Raw genomic sequence first — 25583 nt, 5'->3', positions numbered from 1 at the left:
AGAATGTGGTCAGAAGCTACTTCACATGTGCACCATGTCTCAAAAAAGCCTCAGAAAGCAATGCACATACCCCTCGCTTTCTTAGAAGCTTGCGCTTATACCCGACTAAGCCCAGGTCAGCCTAAGTCAGAGGAGAGAGCATGTGGAGAAAGGATCCCACCATCCAATTCATCAATGAAAAGCCCACTGACCCACCAATAAGCCCACAAACGCATGAACGATCCCCCTGGCTATGCACACAGCCCATCCAGCCACGTCTGCACAATACAGCAACTGTGTCATAAATCTCTGATTTGCGGTCATTGTATCATGCAGTGAATGCTAACCTTCCATCTCTACACCACTCCTTCACTGGGATATTCCCGGGACATTCCTGATTCTCCGCCGAAGCTTGATGGAGCAGCTCACAGTGAAAGGGAATGAAACTGAAATCTTGGGAAAGGGCGGAGCAGCCGCCTAGCACCCCATGCATGCACTAATGTGACTCTTTGGCTCCTCTCCACCTCCCCCAGGCCTGTGCTTGGGAAAAAGGTTACCTGATCACCACTGCCTTTGTCTATCAGTTCACTCTGGGCTGGATTAATCCCTGTTCAGATTCTTCCCACCTTTCCCCCACCCCCCACCCCCGCCCCGTCTCAATCTGGCTGCCCAGATGATGTAAGCGGGAACCAATCTCGAGGTGGGAAGAGTTCACAGTCTGCCTGCTCACTGCCCTATCCATTATGGGAAGACAGGCTCTTTAGAAAGAACTGGAAAATCTTTCCAGCCAAACTCTCCATTTGCTTACCCCCCTCCCTGGCCCAGCCTCCTATCCCCAGCACAGAGGTCTTTACCCCAAGAGACCACAGCCGAGAAGTATTGAAGTCAAAGAAAGAAGAAACTGAAATTGTAGCCCCTCAGACCTCACGGGCTGAGCCGCGGAGATTCTTTTGGGCATGGGAACTAGTCCTGGAAGAGACCATCTGAAGGCATTTGAAAGGCTCTGCAGCCCACCACGTCACCCTCCCTGGCATCTTCCACTTTAGGGATTTTGCCCTTTGACGCCAATGTCATAGGCATGGAGAGGTCCAAGTATCTAGGTTGGGAAGGAGCCACCCCGGCAATCCCCAACACTTAAATGAATGGCCCTATGTATTCCCAGGGACACAGTGGTGACCTCTGATCTATTTGCTGAGTTGAGGAGTTTTCAAAAACTTTTCAAGACATATCTACTGCTTCTTCAAACGTCTAATTTGGGTCAGAGAATTCTACCATTAAAGTATCATTCCCTCCTGCCTTGGAATCTTCTGTTCTTTGAAAGAACCCAACAAAAATGTGCAGTCTCAGTATAGACTGTGCTGTGAAGTCTTGATCAAATCTATTCACTTTTCTAAGGTTCAATTCCCTTTCCTAAAAAAACTAAAGACAGGAATGTATCTTTACCTTCCAAAGTTGGTTAATAAAATAAAGGTGATGTGTTAATAAAAATTGGCCGTCATTTCATAATATGTTATAAAAATATGTCCTAGATGAAACTCTGTACTTAACATAGTTTTGCTGTGAATCTACACTACCGTATAAAAACACTGTATCACTGTATCACTGTCATCCCGTTGTTCATCAATTTGCTTGAGCAGTCTCCAGTAGCATCTTCACTCATCCCTGTCAAGTGCTAGCGTAGCCCGATGACGTACTGGGGGCTCTTTCAGGGTTAGGGGTATGAGGACCATCGTTGTTACTGTTTTTGGCATATCAAGTATGCCACAGGTAGTTTCCAGGCTCTGCCATGCGGACAGGATACTCTCGGTAGCTTGCCAGGCTCTCCAAGAGGGATGGAGGCTTTTGGGGCGGCACTGTAAAAAATAAGCTTATTAATTTAAAATATGTGTGCGACAAATGGGTATTGAATGGATGATTAATGGTTGGGACTTATTTATTCAACACTTAAAGACTAGAAAGAATGAGCAAAGTTGATGGATGATAGCATTTCTATTCTTTAAAATCTGTGGGAAAGGTGAGTTCTTAATCCATCACAGTAAGAGAAACACATTTATCCTGGGAAAGGTTATTGGCAGTCCCAGGCTGAGATAAATCCTGAATCAGGATGAGAGATGGTTTCTTGAAGGAAATGATTTTCATTGGTTGTTGAATATTTCTATCTTGTGTAAACCTAGGAACTGTGTAGGGAAGTACATGGAAGAATCACAGTGGCTCTGAATCTGTCCATCTGTCACATCGCTTTCCTGCTTCTGAGGAACGTACCGTGCTTGGTTTTGCTATCTTCATTCCACCCTCCCACCCCATGCAATGATATCCTCTAGAAGCTATGGATTATGAAAATCTGCCTCTCCGATCACAGGTTGAGTGCATAATCCAAGGCAGACAAATGTTTGCCTAAGATTTTTTTAAATTACACCTGGAGGAGCTGGGGGTGGCAACTGCGCCTTGTGAAAAAGATATCAGATGTAAAATTTGGCGCCAGAGCAGAAATCAAAAAGTGGAGCAGCAGGTCCTGTCCCCTTGTCTTGTTCCTGTTCCAAGTTCTCCCCGAGGTCAACTGTGCACTGCCTCCTTTGCCTTGGTTACAGGAACTAGCCAAAGTCCTGTCTAGTCTGGACTAGTTATTGAATTTTTGCCATTTGTGATTATACTTCCTATAATATACACCTATAATACAATACAATTGTAGGTTGTCTACTACAATCCTGCCTCCCTATTTGAAAATAGTATGACTCCCTGGGAAAGAAGAAATTATAGATAAGGATCAGACAATTGGAACTCTATGCAAGATAGTATTAGCTTAAGTGGTTTTATTGTAAATGTCTTTATATCTCTTATCTCATCTTTTTTACAGACATTTTCCCCAACTAGCCACAGAGACAGAAAGACAAAATGAAACATACACATGAAAAGCTCACAATCAAGCCATGAGAAAATTATAAAAAATAATTATGAATTTTATACCAGATAGAGGTAAGTATAATACAGGGTCAGAGAATCACAGAGGAAGGTTCTTTCATTCTAAATGTCTTGGGTCTGGTCACAAAGCAGAAAGCACAGGAGAAAAAGGGGGCTTTATGGAGTCTGAAGAGTTAGATTTCTTATAAGTCCTAGGGAGCACAATGAACCAGAAGTGTTACCCCTACCACTCACCCAATCTCTGCAGCTATGTTCGTATACTCTTCAGACATACTGCATTTAGCACATGTGATTCTTCTCTGCCTGGCTCCCTTTGTTTCCTCTACTAAATAGTTTCTCACCTAACCTCTGAATATATTGCCCATCTTCTCCTGGATTCTGCTGACTTATAACTTTAGTTCTCACCAATGGGTGACCCACGGGGGTCTTATCTGCTATAAATGGACACATTGTCTGTGCTTCAGCATCACAAATCACAAATCACGAAATCCCGTTAATCACCGATTTCTAGGGCGGGCTCAGTAACATCTCATTTCGTCCTTTCCCTGAAATGTTAGAAGTCCATCTAGACTTGGCCCTCCTAACGGATGTTGCACTGGGGGCTCTTCAGAGTCAGGGGAATGAGATCCAGCTTGTTACTGGATTTTGCATATGGATACACCATGGGAAGCTTGCAAGGCTGTTCCCATGGGGGCAAGAAACTCTCAGAAGATTGCCAGTTTCTCCCAGAGGGAGAAGTAGGCTAAAGATATCTTTATTCTGAGAGCTTGCTTGTAAGTCTCTCTCTAGCCGTTGATGGGATTACACACACCTGGGTTCCTCTGCCAGTACCTTCATGCATGAGGCCTGTCTGAACGTGTGGAGAGGGGTCTCCAGCATGGCTGTAGCTAGGTTCCGGTGGTCTTCAGCCTCCGGGAGCTCTGCTTGGGGTGGGGAGGGAAGCTGAAGCCCATCCGCTCCGAGTGGCCCCGGGGAAGACAGCCAGGCGTGTGGGCAAGAGACTCTCTGCGGCTTCAGCATCAGATAAGGAAAAACAGAGAGTGCTTGTAGAGCAGGCTAGGACCTCATACTACAGATCAGTGAACTACAAGCTCCTGGCTAAATCTGGCCCACAATTTGTATCTGTAAATGAAGTTTTATTGGCATACAGTTAGGATCACACATTCATATATTATCTATGACTCCTTTTAGACAGCAACCTCAGAGTTGAATAGTTACCATTAGTGATTGCATAGTGATAGCGGATAGAGCGTTTGTCTTGAGGGTTCAATTCCTCCTTCCTTCTCAGAGAGCCCAGCAAGCTACTGAGAGTATCCCTCCTGCAAGGCAGAACCTGGCAAGCTACCTGTGGTGTATTCGATATGCCAAAAATAGTAACAAGTCTCACAATGGAGACGTTTCTGGTGCCTGCTCAAGCAAATCGATGAACAACGGGATGACAGTGCTACAGTGCTAGTGATTGCATTGTTCCCATGTCTAGGCTATTAGCCCTTTCCAGAAAAAATAAAAAAGTTGAGCAGGCCGTGCTCTACACTATACTGTTTCCTCAGAACTTTAGTTCCATGCTCCCTGATAATGTTTGTATGTTTAAATATTTTAATACCTCTCAATAAATTGGAATTGATAAAATAGGAAACCATCCAGTCCCTTGTCAAAATGGGAGGCAACATGGGTCTCTAAACTGGCTCAAGTCATGAGGATATCTATAATAAAAACTGAAATATATGAAGAAAAACAATTTTTTCCTTGGAATCACTTTTCCCTTTCAGATTTTTTAGAAATATATTTTAGATCTCTCACTTTAGGACAGATTCACTCAGCTCTATTAGAGGACATTTTTCAGAGACTTGAAGGATTATTCTGTCACCAGCCACTCCTGAGTCCTGCAAGGATCTGTCCCAGCCAGTTTCAGTGTAGTGAAGCTGATCCCCTTTCTAAAGATCTACCCCGGAGAGCATTCCACAATCTTCCTCTTCTTGCCTCCTTCTGTTTTGCTGTCTAAACTCCTCCTATCCCCGGCACCCCCCCCACCCCCACCCACTTCCTGAGCACCTGCTGCTATAACAAAGAGAAACTCAGGGTTGAAGTTTCTGGGCTTGTCCAGGTGATAAACTGAGGCCATTCAGAGGGAAGAATGCCATTGGTTGGTTTAGTGCTTTTCAATCATCAGGGAAAGCTCTGGGTGGGAAGAGGTATTCAGAGCGCTACATGGTTATAAAAAGGTGATTATATCTAAATGACAGACCTGTCACCAGGCTAAGCACTCCACCAGCTGACATGCAGGCAACTTCAATGGAGACGGTATAGCAGGCAAGGTGGGATTTGTATGCTTGGACTCATACAGCTGCTGCTCTGCAGAAGGCCAGACCATCCCCCTGGGTCCCTCAGATCTGGAGGGAGTGGCTTCAGGCTAACCAGTACAAAGGGCTCCTCTTGGAGGGGTATGGGGCTAGAGCTTTGTTGCCTTTGCCCAAGTCCTGGACTAACATTCTCAGCACCTTCGAGAAAGTCAGCTCTTCAGATGTCTCCAAAACCCAGAGACTGGACATACATAGCTTACACCAAAGACAGAGATTGAACCCCGAGTTTCTCTGTGCTCTATTTTGTTGTTCCAAAGCAGGGTAAGCAAACTGTTTATGGAGAGGACCAGATGGTAAATATTTGGGTCTTTGCAGTCCACAAATTCTGTGGCAGCTGCTCACCTCTGTTGTTGTCGCTTGAGAGCAACTGCAAACACAAACAAGTGGGAACGGCCACATTCTCTTACGGTTTTATTTATGGACGTGGAAATTTGCATCTCATAGAATTTTCTCGTCATGAAATATTACTCTTCTTCTTTCAATTTTTCCTCAAATACTTAAAAAATATAAAGTAATCTCAGCTCATGGGTTGTACAGAAATAGGGAACAAGACAGATACAGTTAATAGGTCATTGTGTAGTATCAGCTACAACAAATAGTTTCTAGATCCTATTTTAGAGAATCCTGCTTAAGAGAGAAACAATAACACGAGGAAATTCTATGATGTAGGTCCATGAGAAACCCTAATATTATAAATCATGCTTTTTCAGTGTACATTAGGACCTTGTGAATTAAGCATTATTGGGCCAATACCTAGGTAGAAAAATTGAGGTCAGACCTATTACAATAAAGGTCACACAGTAAGTTTAAACAGCAAAGACAGATTCTCAGATGACATGTAGAAGTTAAAATTGTTTAGCGCAATATACTAAATATTTATTAGGACTTTCAAGGCAGCATGCAGGAGTGAGCACCCAGGAAAAGTCATAGAGGACTGTCTCTTAGTTGCTTCCTTCTTAAGATCAAGGGCATGCAGGAAAACCAAGAACTAGTTTTCTCATCAGCCTATAGAACAAGTCCAATTCTGCGATGGGGTGTGATGACTCAACCCCATCTCTGTAGTAGTTACTGGGATCCATAAGTCTCCTGGAGGTCAACTAATTTCCTTAAAGAAACTGAGCTCTAGGGCTGGAGCGATAGCACAGCAGGTAGGGTGTTTGCCTTGCACGCGGCTGACCCAGGTTCGATTCCCAGCATCCCATATGGTCCCCTGAGCACAGCCAAGGGTGGTTCCTGAGTGCAAAGCCAGGAGTAACCCCTGTGCATCGCCAGGTGTGACCCAAAAAGCAAAAAACAACCAAAAAAAAGAAACTGAGCTCAGTTGAAGGTCGTCTTTAGTTGCTTGATGAAGACCCACAGACATATCCATGAAAAAAGGACCCCAACTATATGCAATGTGATTAGGTAGCCTTGAGTGACTGTCCTGCCTATGAGTCAGAGCCCAGAGCTCCCTTTAATCTGAGACTCTTTCTATGAAAATTCCCTGGAAACAGAATAAGTGTGGGCTCTTGTCTCTACTCGGTGCCACTGTGACCTAACCTTTAGTCAGTCACCTCCTATATCCACGCACAACTTGTCAACTATCAAATCTGTAGGAATGTCCATGCTGTGAAGCAATACCATTCAATGAAAATGACCTAAGTAGACTGATATGATGCCTAGAGATAGTAGGACCCTGAAAGTATCAGTTCCTTGTTCCCTTAGGTCTCTAATCTTAGATGTATATCTTTTTGTCTACATTTCTACCTCCCAAAATGCCTTTCCTTCATCTCCATCTCCCAGAAAACTTCCCTTGGGGCCGGAGTGATAGTCCAGCAGGTAGGGCATTTGTCTTACGTGTGGTCAACCCAGGTTCAATCCCCAGCATCCCATATGGTCCCCCAAGCACCGCCAGGAGTGATTCCTGAGTGCAGAGCCAGGAGTAAGTCCTGAGCATCACTGGGTGTGACCCCCCCCAAAAAAGAAGAAAATTCCCCTCACCCTCCATCCCTGGACACACATACTTGGATGTCATCACTCCATCAACAGGTACGGTTAAGATTGGGTTGTATCCTCCCACCTCAAAAAACAAACAAAATAAATGTAGAAACCCTTTCTTGCAGAACCCAGAATGTGGCCTTACATGGAAATAGGGCCTGTGCCAAGCAAACAACAAGAAGTCATCAGAATCAAGCCCGATCCACCCTGACTGGTGTCCTTATGAAAAGATACCATTTGCATATGGACGATGATGTGCACAGAGGTAAGAAAATGTGAAGACATGGGAAGATGCCAGCCCATGATTTCAGTGATGGAACTATGAGCCAGAAACACTGAGGCTTCCAAACAATCACTACCATCAGGGAAATGCAAGGACAGAGATTCTCCTCAAGCCCTCCGTGAGAGCACCAAACTGCTAACACCTTTATTTCAGACTTCTGATTTTCAGAACTGTACAACCATTGATTTCTAGTGTTTTAGGTCACTCAGCTTAGAGTCCTTTATTAAGGGAAACCCTAGGAAGTACATATAGGTCACCTCAGGGTCTCATTTGCCTCATTGTACCTATGTCACTGAGTTTTTAGTTTTGTGCACCTGTTTCCTCTCCTAGGTGGCTAGCACAACTCTGTATCCCCAGGGTTGTGATAAATAATTGCTCCTGGAACTGAGTCAAGGTTCCTTTTCTCTGCTTGCTGATCCTGCACTGTGTGACTGTGTGTAAACTGCTTTGTTGGTCTTGTGACCTTACATCAGCAGGAGGTCAGGGAAGAGTTCTTTTTTGTTTGTTTTCATTTCCTGTGAATTAAGGCTCCAATTAGCAAATGCTCAGTGCTCAGTGCACTGGGTTTGCGCCCTGCTGAGTCTACGATGGTTTTTGCTCCTGGTTCCTGCTCCCCCTGGTCTGGGCTGGCTTCTGCCTAGACACAGGAGCATTCAACCTCCCTTTTTCATCAATAATTACCTTTCCCCTCTGGTCAACCAAGTAAAAGTTAGAATGTGAAAAAAGAACTTTGGTCCAGAGAAAAGACAAGCCAAAATTAAAGAAAAGAACACGCCAAAGCAAAGACGCAGAACTATTATGTGGCCCAGAATATTGTCACCCTTGTGTAACACCACATACAGGTCAGTGGATCCCAGTGTCCAGGCTCACCTGTGACCCAAGGAGGACCCTAAGCCAAACTACTTATCCTTCTAGTTCAAGAGAAAGTTTAGGCCTCCCTGCTGCCAACTCTAATGCGATTCTCAGATTCTTCCAGAACCTTCTTTCTTGTTCATCATTCTGTGTTTCCCCTTAGCCATTCCCTCTGGCTTCAGATTTCTTTGCAGAGTTAGCTGCCACTGCCTAACTGTCCAAAACCTCTTGGAGTTCTGTGCTGGTTTTCTGAATGTAGAAGGAAAGGACAACCGACCTCAATTTGGCAACTGACAGTCTCTGTCTCTCATGATCAGTCATCTTGGACATACCTGGAGTATTCAAGGGGGGATGTGCATTGCCCCCACAACCCAAACTATGTCCTATATGCAGAAGATGCTTATCATATATCTATCAAAGAATATTAAGATTGCCTCTACACTCATGTTTTCCATTTTCTTCCTAAGTGAAAAGAGTGAACTTATCTATTTTTCAGCAAGTATTTTTGTAGTGTTACTATCTGTTAAATTGTTTCCTCCTAGATGTTGAAGTTCCAACCACCTATAGTTCTGAATATGGCCTTATTTGGGGCCATCACAGATAGCAAATTAAAATGAGATCACTGGGTTGGGTAAGACATAAGGCTATAGGGATGGTTTCCTTGGGATGGGGTAAGTTTGAACATAGTTCCATATAGAGGCAAGGCCCTGTGAAGAGACAGGAAGAATGGCATATACCAGACAAGGAATGCCCAAGACTCCCAGGTGCTAGGGTAAAAGCATGAAACAGTTCTCCCTCAGAGCACTCAACAGAAAAACCCTACCAGAACCTTGACTTTAGACCATTAGCCTCCAGAGCTATAAGATAAGAAATTGCTGCTTTGTGAGTCACCCACCTTGTGGTTCTTGGTGATGGAGCCCTTAGGAAATGAATGCATGTACCAACTACAAACCCAGTGCCTTCATTCTAAAAGAACAACAGGCAACAAACAAGTCATGCAACAAAGTATGTAGAATCTTGGGTGAAGACCATTGCACTGGATAAAAATAAGCCTCAGAAAAGGTATAGGGAAGTCAGAGGTTGAGAAGGTGCTGAAGTTTAAACCTGAAGAGTCAGGGCAGACTACTCCAAAGAGGTCACTTTTGAACAAATACCTGAAAGAGGTGAATCGAGGGAGTCCAGGAGTTACCCATAGACAGTCTAAGTTACAATAGACAATCTAAGTACACAGCTCGCAGGCCTCTTGTATACCCATGGCCAGCAGGAAAGATAGCTGGGAACTCTGTCATGTGAGAGACAGTCATTTGGCCTTTGCCTCACAGACCTAAAATCCTCAAATATAGACACTGACATCATCTCCCATGAGGTTCTGCACACAGTTAATGGAGATTGGCTGGCAGAATTGAAAACGGATTCTTCACTGAATAATTTGTTGATAGACCTATAATTATCTTGTGACTAGTATGAGTATGTTTCATTTTTGTGCAATGCGGGAGAAAACATTAACTCATTTTATTTGTCATTTGAATTTTACCATGATTTTTATAACCTAGTTTGGCATTTGTTCCAGTTTTTTTTATCAATATTTGAGTACTCATAAATTGAAATAACCCTCCTCTCTACCTTTGAGAGACCCTTAAACACCAGTTTCTGGCAATTCAGGAAAACGGAGACATTAATTTCCTGCCCTGGAAAACATGGGTGCTAGCTAAGAGAGTGGGTTATATAAACAAATCATTGTAAAAGGAATGAAAGTACTCTGAAGGACACATATGAGAGGACTTCGGTGGATTTTGAACCTTCAAAAGAGTATTTTCTTTTCTACAAGGATATCTTTTTTTGTTTTGCTTCGCTTTGTTTGGGGGCCATAGTCAGCAAGGCTCAGTGCTTTATTCCTGGCTCTGCACTCAGGGATCACTTCTGATGGGGCTCAGGGGACCATATGGAATGTGAGGGATCTAACCTGGGTCCCTCACAAGAGACTTACCTGCTGTACTATCGATACAACCCCTCTACCAGGATGACTTTTTCTTTCTTTCTTTTTTTCTTTGTTTTTGATGGGGATGGGGGATGGGGTGTGAGGAAATACACCCGTTGTTGCTCAGAGATTACTCCTGGCTCTGCATTCAGGAATTGCTCCTGGTGATACTCAGGGCACTTTCTGGAAGCCTGCCATTAAACGCAGGTAGGCTGTGTGCTCAATCTCTCCTAGGCTCCATCTTCACTAGCTGACAGGGTCTTCACTAACCATGAATTTTTGCAGTCAGCGTGAATCCTCAGACACAGGGATATCTGACTTCGAAATTGGTTGCCATCTTCAGCATTTTCCAGCTCTTTCCCTCTTCGTCTTGTCTCATGTGAGAATACCCATCCAGTCTTGTCTGTTTCTCCCTAACCCTACAGCCCTTGCTTTGTTGCCTTGGATTGATCCCACCTTTCACTGAAAAGGGTTTGAAGCCATTTCTGTCATCTGCCTCCATGCTTCATCACCTCTCTACCCTGATTTATCCTCACTCTTCTTACCTTTCTATGCATTGTTCCTGGGCAAACTCTATGCCAAGAGGAAATTTTGTTGAACTCTTTTCCTGGCTGTCTGGAAGACTCTCATCTCCTCTTCCAAAGATATTTTTCTTCCTTTGATTGTCTCAATGCCTCCCCTACTCCAATTATGCTGCCTCAGAGCTTCCTTTATTGAAGCCTTTGGTTTTTCTCCTCCCCTTCTCTTTTAACATTGGCAGTTCCCAGAGTTCATCCCCTTTTTAATCTACTGCTCTCTCTTTCCCTTGAAAATCTGACTTATCTCCATGGTTTCAACCTTCAATTTTAAGATACAGGTTTCGACCGATGTCTATATTGCTACCCTCTATTATATAATCTTTACCTTTATCTGAATCTGTTCAGTCATAAACACTATCTACCCATACTTACATTATTTTATATAACTTGTCACTTTTCATATCGTTGATCTTTGATTTGCTGGAGTGGGCTCCAGTAAAACGTCTCCATTTGTCCCTGTTGCATGCAAGTGTAACCCAATGATATCTGCTTGCTTCAGGAAGAGAATGAGCCTCAAATCGTTCATTCAGGGTTTTGACGAAGAAGTCTGACCATCTCATTGGTGGGCGGCCATGAGGTCTTTTGATGTCCTGTGGAATCCTGTCAGTAACAGCTCTAGTCCAGTGGCTGTCTCTAAATCACAATACATGTCTGGGCCATCTGATTTTTGATGCCTTGGCAAACGAGACAGCATGCCTGATTCTTGACCATCGACGGAGGTCGGAATTCCAGATTCCTTTTCTCACTTGAGTGAAATGTGATACTCCTAGCATGGGTCTTTCGGTTCCTCTTTGGGATACCCGGATAGCAGTCTCATCCTGTTTGCATAAGGCCCAGGTCTCTGAGGAGTACATTTGTGCAGGAAGAACAATGGAATCGAAAATATGTGCCTGAAGCCAGAGTTTCTTCATCCTCTTAACCACTTCTTTGATGCTCTTGAAGGCGTTCCACGCTGCTCTCTTCCCCCTGCGCAGTTCTGGTACCAAGTTATTCCTCATGTTGAGTTCTTGAACCAGGTACACATAGCTGCTGCATTCGGAAATGTTCATTCCATTGAGAGCAAATGGAACGTTAGGGACTGGTTTGTTTTTCATAAACATCGTTTTGCTGAGATTCAGCTGCAGTCCGACCTTTCCAGTATTTTATATAACTCTCAAATTCAGACTCACTCAGCCTGAACCTAATTTTTTTACTCTTCAAATTATCCCATTCTGATTGATGAATGACTTTTATTCATACCAACATTTATCCTCCTTCTCATCCTGACATAAAACTTTCATGTAAATATTAATCTCTTCCTCTTCTATGTCCCCCCCATATTCAGTAAGTCAACTTTCTCATAGTTCCATGACTCTATTCTCATTGCCACTTCTTTTTCTCACCAAGACTATATAAAAAGTCATCACATTCTCCCTTCTGCCATGGGAACTATGCATGGAGAAATCTCCTTCTTCTGATCCTGCTTCCTTTTTGCCTCTATCATCTTTTTTGTTCCCAGGGCTAATATCACTTCCTCCAGAAAACATGCCTTTCTCCTCTAACTAGAAAACTTATGCCCTGTTTTATGAGCTTATAACCTCATGCTCCCTCTCAGGACTTAGCATAGTTGAAATGTTGCATTGTAATAATTGGAAATGATCACTCTAGACAAGAACTGAGTGTTGAAAATAGGTGAGAGGATGTACCTTTCAGTGTCTGTATTGAAAACTATAATACCCAAGAGGAAAGAGGGAGAGAGAGAGAGAGAGAGAGAGAGAGAGAGAGAGAGAGGTTTCTGTCATAGAGGTGGGGGTGTGTGGTGGGTGGGAGGGAGACTGGGGACATTGGCAGTGAGAAATGTACATGGTGAAGAGATGGACATTGGAACATGATATGACTGATATCCACTCATGAGCAACCTAGTAATTGTGTATCTCTCTGTAATTCAATTAAAAAAATAAATTTAAAACATTTTTGTAAATCTTGCTTTGTTTGATTGTTAGATTAATGTCTGTCCCTTCTACCAGACTGTCAGTTCCAAGAAGCTGGACTCTTACCTGGTTTTGCTCCCCATGCATCCACACTCTCTACTCTGGATGGCACATAGCAAATAATCAATAAATATTTGCTCTAAATGAATAGCTTTTCCCATTACATTCTCTACAGCAGATGACACCTTGCAAAAATGACCCCCAGAAGACTCCTGTTCCCACCTGCTGATCATTCATCAGGAGGGAAACTCGACCAGCCCAGTCTACTCCCTTTGTACTTGAACAAGACTTTACAATTGCCTTGATGAATAAAAGCCCCAGAGGGACATTGCGTGTCTTTTGGAGCTCTGCTAGAAAAGGCATTACAGCTTTCTGACTCCCTTGGAACTCGGCCCCCAGGGCACCAGGAAGTTCAGCCTCCTAAGTGCGAGCGTTCTGGCACACAGACATAGCTAAGGACCTAGCTCCCAGCCAGCTTCAACTGCAGACATATGAGTAAATGAGCCTTCAGATGATTTCAGCCCCCGCCATCAAGTCACCAGCAATTTTCAGTAGTGCAGCTGAGGTCCCAGACATTAGGAATCACAAGAAAACCCTGCCAGGAGTGCCCCGTCCAAATTCCTGACACACTGATTCTGTGAGCAGACAAAGGCTTAGGTTTGCCGCCACATTTGTAACTTGCTACACTGAGATAGGCAACCCAGTGACTCTCTAGAAGCAGCCCCCAGTGCCTCTCACTGCCTCTAAAATAGGGGGAGATCCTGGACTTGGTATTCAAGGCCCTCAGCAAACTGCTTCCAACCTCTTCACCTCCATGTCTCACTTTATGGAAGAAATATCTGCTCTGACCAAAGTGGTCTACTTACTCTTTCGCAAATATCCTTTATGCTTTCTTCCTTCCTTTGACTTCATGGTTGCCCAGAACAGAATGACTGTACCACACCAGCAGTTGCATTCTCTTTATCACTCAAGACTTGTCTTCAGTTCCTTCCCCAAAGCCTCATGAAATGTCCAATGAAGCAAAGTTCTCACTCTCCTTGGAAGTTAGAGAAGTTGTTATCAAGATTTATCACTTTCTAAATGAAATCAGGATCCATGGTCTTATAATTATTTAATGATTTTTTTTATAATTGAATCACACAGAAAATCTCATGAGAAAATTTAAACAAATGCATCTATCTATTTGGGTTTGTAATCAATAACTTTCCTGCAAAGTCTAAGATTTAAAACCTCTTAGGGCAGTTACTATTATTTATTATTATCCCCACTTTACAGATGAGGGAACTGAGGTTTAGAAAGATTAAGTTAATTGCCTGAAGTTATATACTGGATATTTGGTGGAATAGGATTCAAATCCGGAATCCCCTAAGCAAGATCTTAATCACTGCTTCACATAGTAATTAGGCATGCACTGTCTTGTACTATGTTTTCCTAGTTCACATTTTTCTTTTATAAAAATCAATTCTTTATTTCAAAATGTATTGTATGTGCATGGCGATTTTAAAAAACAATCCAAAAGCACAAGGGAATGTAGAGTAAAAGCAGATCTCTTCCCAAATGCAGACTTCAGTCCTTTTCTCCAGGAATATCTACTGCTCACAATTCTTTTGTGTATTTTCACAAATAATATGTGCACCCAAGCATTCCCTTAGTGTACAAATAGAAGTCTGAACTGTGCAGGTCCACTTAGCTAGGCAGATTTTCTTATAAACTGAAAACATGGGGCTGGAGCAATAGTACAGCATGTAGGGTGTTTGCCTTACATGCAGCCTACCTGGGTTCAATTCCCAGCATCCCATATCGTCCCCTCCAAGCACCACCAGGAGTAATTCCTGAGTGCAAAGCCAGGAGTAACCCCTATGCAATACCAGGTGAGACCCAAGAAAAGAAAAAAAAAAGAATTAAACTGAAGACATAAATGCACCTTGTAATAAATATGGCACACTATAAGTGTAGTTTTGCTTGTTATAGTTTTCTTATTAACATTGTCTTTACTCTAGATTAGTCTAAGAATGCAGCATATGCTACAATTACATACTGAGTGTTTGTCAATCTATTGTTTCTTTTTACCAAAAAGACTGCTTGCTAACTGCAGATGACTTAACTACTTCATGGTAGCTAAGTTTGGTGTGTGAGGGGGTAGTGGGGGCGGGAGGAAGAAAAAGCCAGTTCCCTTAACCCTCAGGCTGTTCATGAGTCAACTGTATGAGAAGTATATTTTTCCTTTTCAGTGTCTGTATAGACATTCCAAATAAACACATAGAGATTTCTTCCTATTCTTTTTCCTGGCTACATAACATTTCACAATAAGACTGTAAAATATTATGCATAAAATTACAGTTTATTCAACAAACTCCCTGTTGGTGATGATCTACTCACAAAACATTTAAAGGCAGAGAGAAAGAGAAAAAGAGAGCGGGAGCGGGGGGAAGAGAATGGAAAACTACAGTAAAATGAGAAGGGATAGGAGAGACAAGTAGTAATGAAGGAGGAAATCCCTGATTCCCAGATATATTGCAAAGAGAAAGTCTGTCTGGGGAACAGAAACGAGAAACAGAGGAGGCGCTGAATGCGTTGTGTAAACGAGGGTCCCCGGAGAAGGGGTGGGAGAGTCAATGATGTGAACTCAGTGGGGCGAGAATTTGCCCCCTCATGTCCTCTCTCTTGATGATTTCATCATCTCTCTATAGACGGTCCCTTCCTTAGCCAACCCCATAATTAAAAAAAAAAAAGTGCCACCCAAAAGAAAACAAACATGTTACTATTTATTCATGCAGGAAGGCCCTACTGGACACAATAGGCAGCAGCACCAGCCCTAATTAAATGAAATGGGGCAGGTGTAATTCAACCTGGCTCAGGGAAATAGAATCTGTCACCCCAAAAAAATTCCCACCGTTCAGACCACAGGGAAATCAGACCAGCCTCCCTCCAGGTTCCCAAGCAGAAAAGCTGGACTCAGAGCAGCTAGACAAGAGAAGGGCGATTTCTCGCCAATAGCCGCCCTCCCCTCCCAGCTCAGGGCACACATGCCCCTGCCCTCCGGCCCTCTGAGCTGGGTAACTGACATATCAGAGCTGCTCCCTTTGTGGGCTGGATTGTTTCGCTCATTCACCCATGGAAAATGGTTTGGTTCAGATTCCAGGCGGCGGCAACCAGACACCCACTGTAAATCCAAGCTTGGGGATTGTATCTCTTTTGCCACTTCTAGACACATGAATGGCATCCGTCTTCCTCCCCACACAGCTTTCCTCTACCCTAGGTGGTGGAACTGACTCTCTGCGTTGAGAAGATGCCAAGCTGAGCGATGAAGAGGGATGCTGAAGACTCTTTCAGTGGGTCTTCTTTAAATTTAGACATGGACCGAGAGTCAGAAGTGAACTTAAGCAAGGAATAGCCATCATCCCCACTCCCATGGAGAGCACCGGGACCAAGTGAAAATTCTGCCTGCATCCTCCAGATTTCCCTACCAACTGCAGATAGGCTCTGCCCACCTGCCCCAGAACAAATCCCAACCGTACAACTAACCCATGCAAGTTTGGGTATAGTAGCACTGTCGTCCCATTGTTCATCGATTTGCTCAAGCAGGCACCAGTAACATCTTCATTGTGAGACTTGTTGTAACTGTTTTTGGCATATCAAATATGCCACAGGGAGCTTGTCAGGCGCTCCCGTGTGGGTGGGATGCTCTTGGTAGCTTGCCAGGCTCTCCGAGAGGGATGAAGGAATCGAACCTGGGTCAGCTGCGTGCAAGGCAAACCCTACCTGCTGTGCTATGGCTCCATTCCTTGGGTATAGTACCTCGCCATTTTTTGTCTTCACCTTCTAATCTGTAAAGGGGGGACAATAGTGTCTCCACTCTCCCCCACATAACTGGAAAAGTCAAAGAAGCCACCCACATAAGGTTCTCAGAATATAGCAGGAACTCTTTTTCCAGTCCGCTTGGCATCACTCTGAGGGTGCCATCTAGGATCCACTGTAAAAGGGAATAATCCCATACAAAGTGTAACCAGTGAATGCCAGGCCATGTTCACCTACTCAGGACTATGTCTATGTCTCTCCCACCTCACCACCATGCCAGTTTGTCTGCAACATACCACCCGGGAGTCTTTCTTCTAGAATGGGCACTCTAGAGGTCTATAGACTAAAATGTCCGTCTTCATAGACACTCTCATTGACCTAAGAACTACTCCGCTAGTACCTCAAAACTGCAGCTCTACTGCCTCATATGCAGTGTCACATGTTCCAGGAATGGCCAGTTCTTCCCCAAATATCAAGGCTGCACTGGGGCTCTGACTCCATTCTTAGGAAGGATTCTCCCCCCAGCCGTACTTTTACCTCTTTCCTTGCCAGGGTGGAACCAGTTTTATTCCCTTGACCTTGCTATTCTTCTTACCAGTCATTTCATCACTTCTTGATCTCTCCTACAAACCAGCTCCAGGGCACCTGCCCCTCTCAAAATGCCCATCAGCCAGCACTTGATCCCAGTTCCAGCAATGTCCAAATGACTGGACTCAAAGCACGACATAGAGCAGAGTCTGGCCAGGGTGAACTGTGTATCCTGTGTATCATAGACCCTCCCTCTCTGGGGTACCTTTAGACCCCTCCACTTCCCTCCTTCTTCCATTCAGTTTCCATGGGTTTCCAAAGCAACCCATAACTCCCTGAAATCTCTGAAGATGCTGCAACTCTTTATCTTTTTCCAAAGCTCATGAGAAGGGATCTCTAACCCCTTCTAAATATTCAACCCCCAGTTCTTGGGACTGGCCCGTTTTCATTTATGCACCGCTTCTTTTCAGAAGCTGGGGACTTACTCTTCTTCTTAAATATCAAGGAACCCCAGCCTTTCTTCTCAAAGCAGGAGGTCCCACCTCCGCAGCTGTATCCCTTCTTCATGAATTGGTGATGGGCTTTCCTTCGTTGCTAATCTAGTTATAAATTGCACAGCCTCGAGTCCTCCTCAGTCCACAGAAATGCCTGGATCCTCTGGGAGAAAGAAATCCAAGTAAGCAGCATCATGAAACCTCAGATTCTCACTGATTCTCAACAGCAATCTCACTGCTGATAACTTGAATCCTAGTGATTTGGGCTATTTCATTCCTGTTTCACTTTGCTTGCCTTTCTAGAGATGCTGGTGGAACTGAATTTCAACCTGCTGTAATAGTCTGAGGATGTTTGTTCCCTCTCTTTTCCTTTCCTTGATTCTTCTAAACCCCAAGGAATTTACCCGGTACATCACAAACACATTCAGAAGAGTCCGAACACCTTGTTGGACCATGAGAGGGAAGAAATGGGGTTCCTGCCAAGCTCTGTGACCCACCTCCCCCCCCGCCCTTTCTGGCTCATCACTTCGAAACACCTATCCAAAATGCACTCTACCTCCAAACCCAGTTCTAGGCCATGTGCCAGCCATTGCTGCAATCCCTAAATGGATACTTCCCCACCAAGCCAAGAAGACAGTACAGAGATTCTGGAAGGTAGAGTTGCCGCCAACTCTGTGATCATCCCCCACCTCCAACCCAATCCCCAAAAAGCAAAAGGACGGAGAGAGCTTCCTGGGAAATATCCCTTCCCCACAGGGCAAGGAGACAGTGCAGAGATTCTGGAAGGTAGAGTTGCCCCCCCTCACTCCACGCTCATTCCCCACCTCCAACCCAACTGCAAAGAAGCCAGAGGGCAGAGAGAGCTTCCCCGGAAACATCAAAGGGAAAGGGCACAAGGCAAGCAGCTGGCCCTCAGAATGCTTTGGAGTTTTTCTGGATCTTGAAACCAAGTCAGGCGGGAGGGGATGGTAGGGAGAGAGTCCTTCAGCTGTGCTCTCTGTTGTCAGGGTTTGAATCAGTAGCAAGTCAGGGGCAGCCCCTACTGAGTTCAAAGCTAGGAACACAGCACAGCGCAAGAGTTTCAGATGACAGATTTATGTGTCTTGTCTCTAATGTTCACCTAGCCCAAAATAGCCTCTGCCACTGCCACTGGCACAATCTTCAGATCAAAGACACCCCAACCACCAGATTCAAAAGTCTGTCTCCCCTGCTCTGAGAACCCTCTCCAAGCACTTTGCTCAGAGCTCTGGGAGGACCCTTATCTCTTCCTCTGCTGCAGAGTGGACAGATACCATGGTGGCAGGCCATTCTGGCAGATAGTGGGCACATAACTGTCTCCAGTGGCATTTGCAGAGTCAGTGGCACCCTGGCAAGGAGCCGGCCCAGGCAATCGGAAGAGGATGGCTTCTAGGGGAGATGCTCAAGAGGACGGATTTGTACAGTACATGAACCATTCATAGGGGTTGGGGGGGTGGGAGTGTTGTCCAATTTATCTGGGAGAAACTAGAGGCAGGCCTGGGTAGACCTCCAAATACACATCAGTCTGAGCAGAAAATAATTTATTGACTTGCTAGGAAACAAAATTTTGTTCATTTGGGAAACAAAATTTCCCTGTAGGGAAATTGCGGTTGCCTATAATGTTTGATGCTCTCTCGAGAAATAGGTGCTGCTTCACAAGTCCCGAGTTTTATCATGCCCAGATTCTATTTAACTTTTTTCCCTCTAGTAGAGAAAGAGAGCAGAGCCCAGCCTATGAAAGAAGCCTTACATCAGAGAATGTAGGGAATAGTCCAATCGCTAAAGCCAGTAAAACCCAAGCATGTTTGTCCGTGGCAAGGACACCAGAGAGGCTTGTCTCTGTCCAGAGCCAATCTGTCTGACCCCAGTCTGAGTTCCACTGCTCACCTCCCCTGCAGAGGCATAGAGAGCTGGGAGTGGGAATAACTATCTCATGGATTACGCAGGTTCACACATGTAAAGTGCTGTGTCTTTGCTATGCTATTATTACCATTCAGAAGCATGGCAGGAATGGAAACCATAAGCACCACGCAAACAAAATAAAATTTTATTTCTATAAATTTTATTAATTTGGGGCCGGAGCGATAGCACAGTGGGTAGGGCGTTCGCCTTGCACGCGGCCGACCTGGGTTCGATTCCCGGCATCCCATATGGTCCCCCAAGCACCACCAAGAGTAATTCCTGAGTGCAAAGCCAGGAGTAACCCCTGAGCATCCCTGGGTGTGACCCAAAAAGCAAAAAAAAAAATTATTAATCTATAAAGTGGGGACAATATGGGGCTGGAATGATAGCACAGTGGGTAGGGCGTTTGCCTTGCATGCGGCCGACCCGGGTTCGATTCCCAGCATCCCATATGGTCCCCTGAGCACCGCCAGGGGTAATTCCTGAGTGAAGAGACAGGAGTGACCCCTATGCATCGCCAAGTGTGACCCAAAAAAGCAAAAATAAATAAATAAAATAAAACAAATTGGGGACAATAGCCCCCATCCACTCTCCCCTTACATAACTTTAAAAAGTCAAAGAAACTACCCACATTAAGTTGGAAGTCACCTATATATATATATATATATATACATATATATATATACATATATATATATGTGCCTAGGTGTATGCCCTTCTCTGAGTGTAAAGTTTACCTCATAGCCCCATGCACAGTCCCCTGTGCTTCCCAGGGTTTAAATACCCCAAGTTGCTTGTCCACAATCAGTCACCACTTCCGCAGATCCAACCTGAGTCCCACCCTCTCTGGGAAGTCGTGCTTGTCTGTCCCAGAGCACTTCTCTCAATACTTCTAGAGAGTTTAGTTCTTAACTCCCTTTTTGTAACATTTTTATTGACATCCAATTCACGTAAGAGTCAAATGACCTTTTCTAACATACCATTCAATGACTTTAAGTATATTCAGAGATGTTGAGCTGCATTATAATCCATCTGAAAACATCTCCATCACTTCATAAAGATACCCTAAGCCTCTTAGCACTAGTCCCTACTCTTTTGTCCAGCCTTCCATCACTAAGCAATTAGGAATCTACCTTCTGATCTATTCTCTGTCTCCATAGATTTCTCTTTTCTGGACCTTTATTAGAAGTGAAATCATACAACATATATTTTCTGTCTGGTGCTTCCACTTACCATAATGTCTTCAGGGGAAGCCGTGTTGTAGAATGTGTCAGTACTTTTATTTCATTCTTAGACCAAATAGTAGACATTTTGTTTATCCATTCATCTGTTGATGGGTATTTAAATTATTTCCACTCTAAGGCTATTATGAGTAATGCTGCTATGAATATTCATGCATAAGTCCTTCTTTTGTGGACATGTTTCTACCAGGAGTAGAACTGCTGGGTCTTATTCTGACTCTGTGTTTAACCCAGAAAACAGACTTAACACCAATCTGTTTTCCACAGAGGCTATATCACTTGACATTGCCACCAGCAATGGATTTGGGGCCAATTTCTCCACATCCTTGCTGATAATTACAATTATCTGACTTTTTAATTATAGCTTTGCTCATGAAGGTGATAATATCTATTGTGGTTTAGATTTGCAGTTCCCAGATGGTTAATGATATTAAACATATTTTCATGAATTTATTGGCCATTTTAAAAATAATTTTTATTGAAGTGACATTGGTTTACAACATCATGAAAAATTTTAGATACAGATCATTCTAATTCTATATCTGTAAAAAATATATATCACAATCACCCTCAAAGACTAGTTTTCTGGGGCTGGAGCAATAGCACAGTGGGTAGGGTGTTTGCCTTGCACGCAGCCAACCTGGGTTCAAATCCCAGCATCCCATATGGTCCCCTGAGCACCACCAGGGACAATTCCTGAGTACAGAGCCAGGAGTAACCCCCGTGCATCACTGGGTGTGACCCAAAAAGAAAAAAAAATACTAGTTTTTTTCCACCATCATACTTATGAAAACCTTTTAATTCACCTCCCAACCTTTTCCTCTCTGGTACTCTCCAGTTTATTTCCTGCATTTAAGAGTTTTATTTTGGTTTGTTGTGTCTTTGTTATAATTGTGTCTTTACATTCCATATTTGACTCCACATGTGATAGTCAAACATTATTAGTCTTTGTTCATTATTTCAGTTAGTATATTCTCATCCACTATTTGTGGGACTATTTTCCAGTTCAACTGCTATTAAAACCAGTATGAAAATTTCTCAGTTAAGGAAGAATTGAGCTGCCATACAACTCGAAATTCTACTTCTGGGTATCTGTCTCCAAAGCACAAAAATATTCATTCAAAAGGACATATGCAAACCATTATTCATTGCAGCCCTGAGTACAAAAGTTAAGATACAGAATCAGCCTAAGTACTTAATAACAGGTGAGTGGATGATGAAGATGTGGTATATATACACCATGGAATACTATGCAACTTTGAGGAACAATGAAATCATGAAATTTGCTTCAACTTGACCGGTATTGGAGGATATCATGTTAAGTGAAGCAATCCTGAAGAACGACCAATGCAGAATGAGCTCACTTATCTGCGGCATATAGAATAACTGGATGAGGTATGCCAGGTATTAAGGGGAAGGGGATAACTTGATAATACTTGACCCCAGAATATATGAAGGAGGACAGAGAGGGAAAGAAATCAAGGAAGACAGCAAAAAGAAGTGGAAGGTGAATGATGGGGAAAACAGGGCTCAAGGTGTTCAGGTACATCAAGGTGTGGTGGAGTGGGCTAGCTATATATCCAAACCTCAAAGTCAGCAACAAAAGCATGAGATCCAAAGATTTAAACCACAGCAACCAAATTTTAAAATGTGCCGGTCAAGGAGGCAGCTGAGGGCATAGCTGTGGGGAGAAGCATGGTGTGGGGGAACCTGGGGACACCAGTAAAGGAAAATTGACACTTGTGGTGGGACTGGTTCTAAAACATAGTATGCCTAAAATGCAACTATAAAAAAATTTTAATTGTGATAGCTTAATTTTTAAAAAATAAATTAAAAGAAAGTTAAAATATCATCTAGTTTTATCCATGTTGTAACAAAAGATAAATTCCACTTTTCTTTATTGCTGATTAGTAATCCATCATATTTATCTCCCAAGTTTTCTTTATTCATTCATCTTTGGACACTGAAACTGGTTTCATATTTTACCTATTGTAAATAATACAATAAACATAAGGATGCATACATCTTTTTTGCACTGGTGCTTCACACTCTTTCAATAAAAAACAGTCTTGTAGTCTTCCTATTGTTAACTCTGAAAAATTTACAAAAATTCCTAGTAGTTGCACTATTTTACTTTCCCAACAGTGTGGGAGTGAGTGTTCCTAAGGACCACTTACATCTTCTTTACAGATATATATAAGCAGAGCCCTTGCCCATATTTTATTTGGCTGTGCTTTAATTAAGTTGTAGGAGTTCTTTATATATTATAGATGAGTCTTCTATCAAAAAACATTTTCTCTCATTCTGTGAATTATCTATTCATTTTGAAATTGATTTCCTGTTTATTAAGACCATATTAGTTTACAATATTGTCATATATCCCAGCAGCACTGTTTCAGTCTCTTCAAAGAACTGTCAGCACCACACCACAGCCAGTACCCAAGGAGCAGTATCCCTCTTATGTAGTTCTTTCCTGACAGTATCCTTGGAAATACAAAAGTTTTCAGAGACCAGAGAGATAGTACAGCAAGGAAGGTACATGATCGACCGGGGTTTGATCACCAGCAGCGCATACCGTCTCCTAGGAGTAACCCCTGAGCATCACTGGGTGGGTCCGAAACCAAAACAAAACCAAAAGCATTTTCACTTTAGTGGATTCCAATTTATCTGTTTTAATACTTGACTCTGTTAGTGTTTAACTTCGTTTCAGTATTTGACTTTGTCAATATTTGGGGTAGTTTATCTTGTGGTCCCAGACTTATGGAGAAGGTCGTGAGCCATGCTCTGGATATTAAAAGAACAGAATAGAAACAGAGCCTGAACGGCAAACAACCAGGGCCAGAGATAGTTCAACTGGGAAGACACTAGCGGCACACAAGCCCGACCCAGGTTCCATCCCTTGGACTGTCTAACATTAGTTAGGCAGGAATTGGCCATACTAGTTTGATTTTAAAGATTTTTTAACACTATCCTTAAAGATCCTGATCACAAATATTTCACAACATGGAATTCACTCCCGTGGAGTTCAAGTAGCAATAAAATAAACCCTGGACCCTTCGTGGGAACTGAAAAAAAAGGAGAACTGCTAGTTTAATCTAACCTCTCAAATTCACGGAGTTGAGAAGTGAATGGCTTGTCTCACACCACTTGGGAACTTGCAAGACACACAGAGTCCTCTTGTGTAACCCAATTCCTTGCCAAGGTAAAGAGATTAAAATGGGTATCAGAGCCAACACATCTTGGGGGTGTGGGGAGTGAAATATTCCCCTGGAGGGATTACAAATCTGACCCATGGCAGACATTCCCAAGGGTTTGTTGTTGTTGTTGTTGTTGTTTGAAGCTGGTGTTATGTCAAGAGAAACAACTTAGTGAAATATTAGGGGTCTGCCCCAGACCCACCTCCTTCCCTAGCCTATAATCATCAAAGTCAAAGGCAATTATTAATAAGCATGTGTGCCTGACACCACACATGTTCTGTGCAGGAGGAGTGGAAGATTCCCTGACCTCTGGGGGTGGACAAGCTCAGGCAAAGTCTTGGTGAATCTCATCCAGGGAGCCTCCGGGAGGTAGAGGGGTGGGGAGAGGGGAGGAAACTCAGAAGGAGCCTAAAGCCCCAAACCAAGTGGAGACTCAGAGTGTAGGCACCACCTAATAAATATGAGCTTGGCTGCAGTCTTGTAGATTGCATGTGCATGCATGTGTGTGCACATGTGCATGCATGCATGGATAAGAGATCATTGCGGGTTGGTTAATGCATGAATCCAAGTCCTATTTCTGCTGCTTCTTCTATTTTTTTGTTTTGTTTTACAGCCACACCCAACACTGCTCAGGGCTTACCCCTGGCTCTGCACTCAGGAATTGCTCCTGGTGGTGCTCAGGGGACAATATGGAATGAAGGGATCATACCCAGGTGACCACAAAGCAAATGCCTTCCCCACAGTACTATCACTTGGCCCCTCTGTTTTTCTTTCATGCAAATTATTTTCTGGTCTATGTGCAGTTTTGTGTTCCACCAACTGTATTCCAAAATTGAATTCATGTCTAGCCTAAATCCCCAGGAAGAAATCTATCAAATCCTAAAATCCACTTCATTTCTTCATAGATATTAATGGCTAGTCCAATAAGAGGGAATTTGGGGGGAGAAAACTAGCTTTGTAAATGCTGCTAAACAAATGGCATCATATATTATATTCCGCTACTCTAAACCAAGTCATTCATCTCCAGGATTCTACAAGCAGGTCCAGGTGAACTCATTAAGAGAGAGATCTCAGAGTTTAATAGAAGTATGACTCCCTGTAGGGTCCCCTAGAAGTATAACTTCCTGTAGAAGGGGTGAATTATCAGGAACTCACCCACCGGCAAGTCCACATTCCCTCATTTGTGACTATTATCGTGGAACAAAGAACTAGAAAATGTAGGCATTCCTATGAAAAGACAAAAGTCATTTCCCAGTGTTTTTGACTAATTACAACTATGGCGAGCATGTGAACTCTGTTTTCCTCATTCATTTCATCCCCACATTTTTCTGGCATAACCTGGAGGCTCTTCAGTATAGAGCCTTTCTTTTCCCTTTTCCATTTCGAGGGTGGTAGAGGGCCGCCCGGCTCTTACCCAGCCTTGCCAGCTCTGCTTGTTCAGCCTCTTTAGTCCCAAAGTTGTCTCAGGTGAAAGACCTTTAACAAAACACTTCCCTGGTGTGTAGGAAG

This window comes from Sorex araneus, chromosome X, assembly GCF_027595985.1.
Source record: "Sorex araneus isolate mSorAra2 chromosome X, mSorAra2.pri, whole genome shotgun sequence".
Lineage (NCBI taxonomy): Eukaryota > Metazoa > Chordata > Mammalia > Eulipotyphla > Soricidae > Sorex > Sorex araneus.
The sequence above is the reverse complement of the archived record's forward strand: the minus strand, read 5'-3'. Positions refer to the sequence as shown.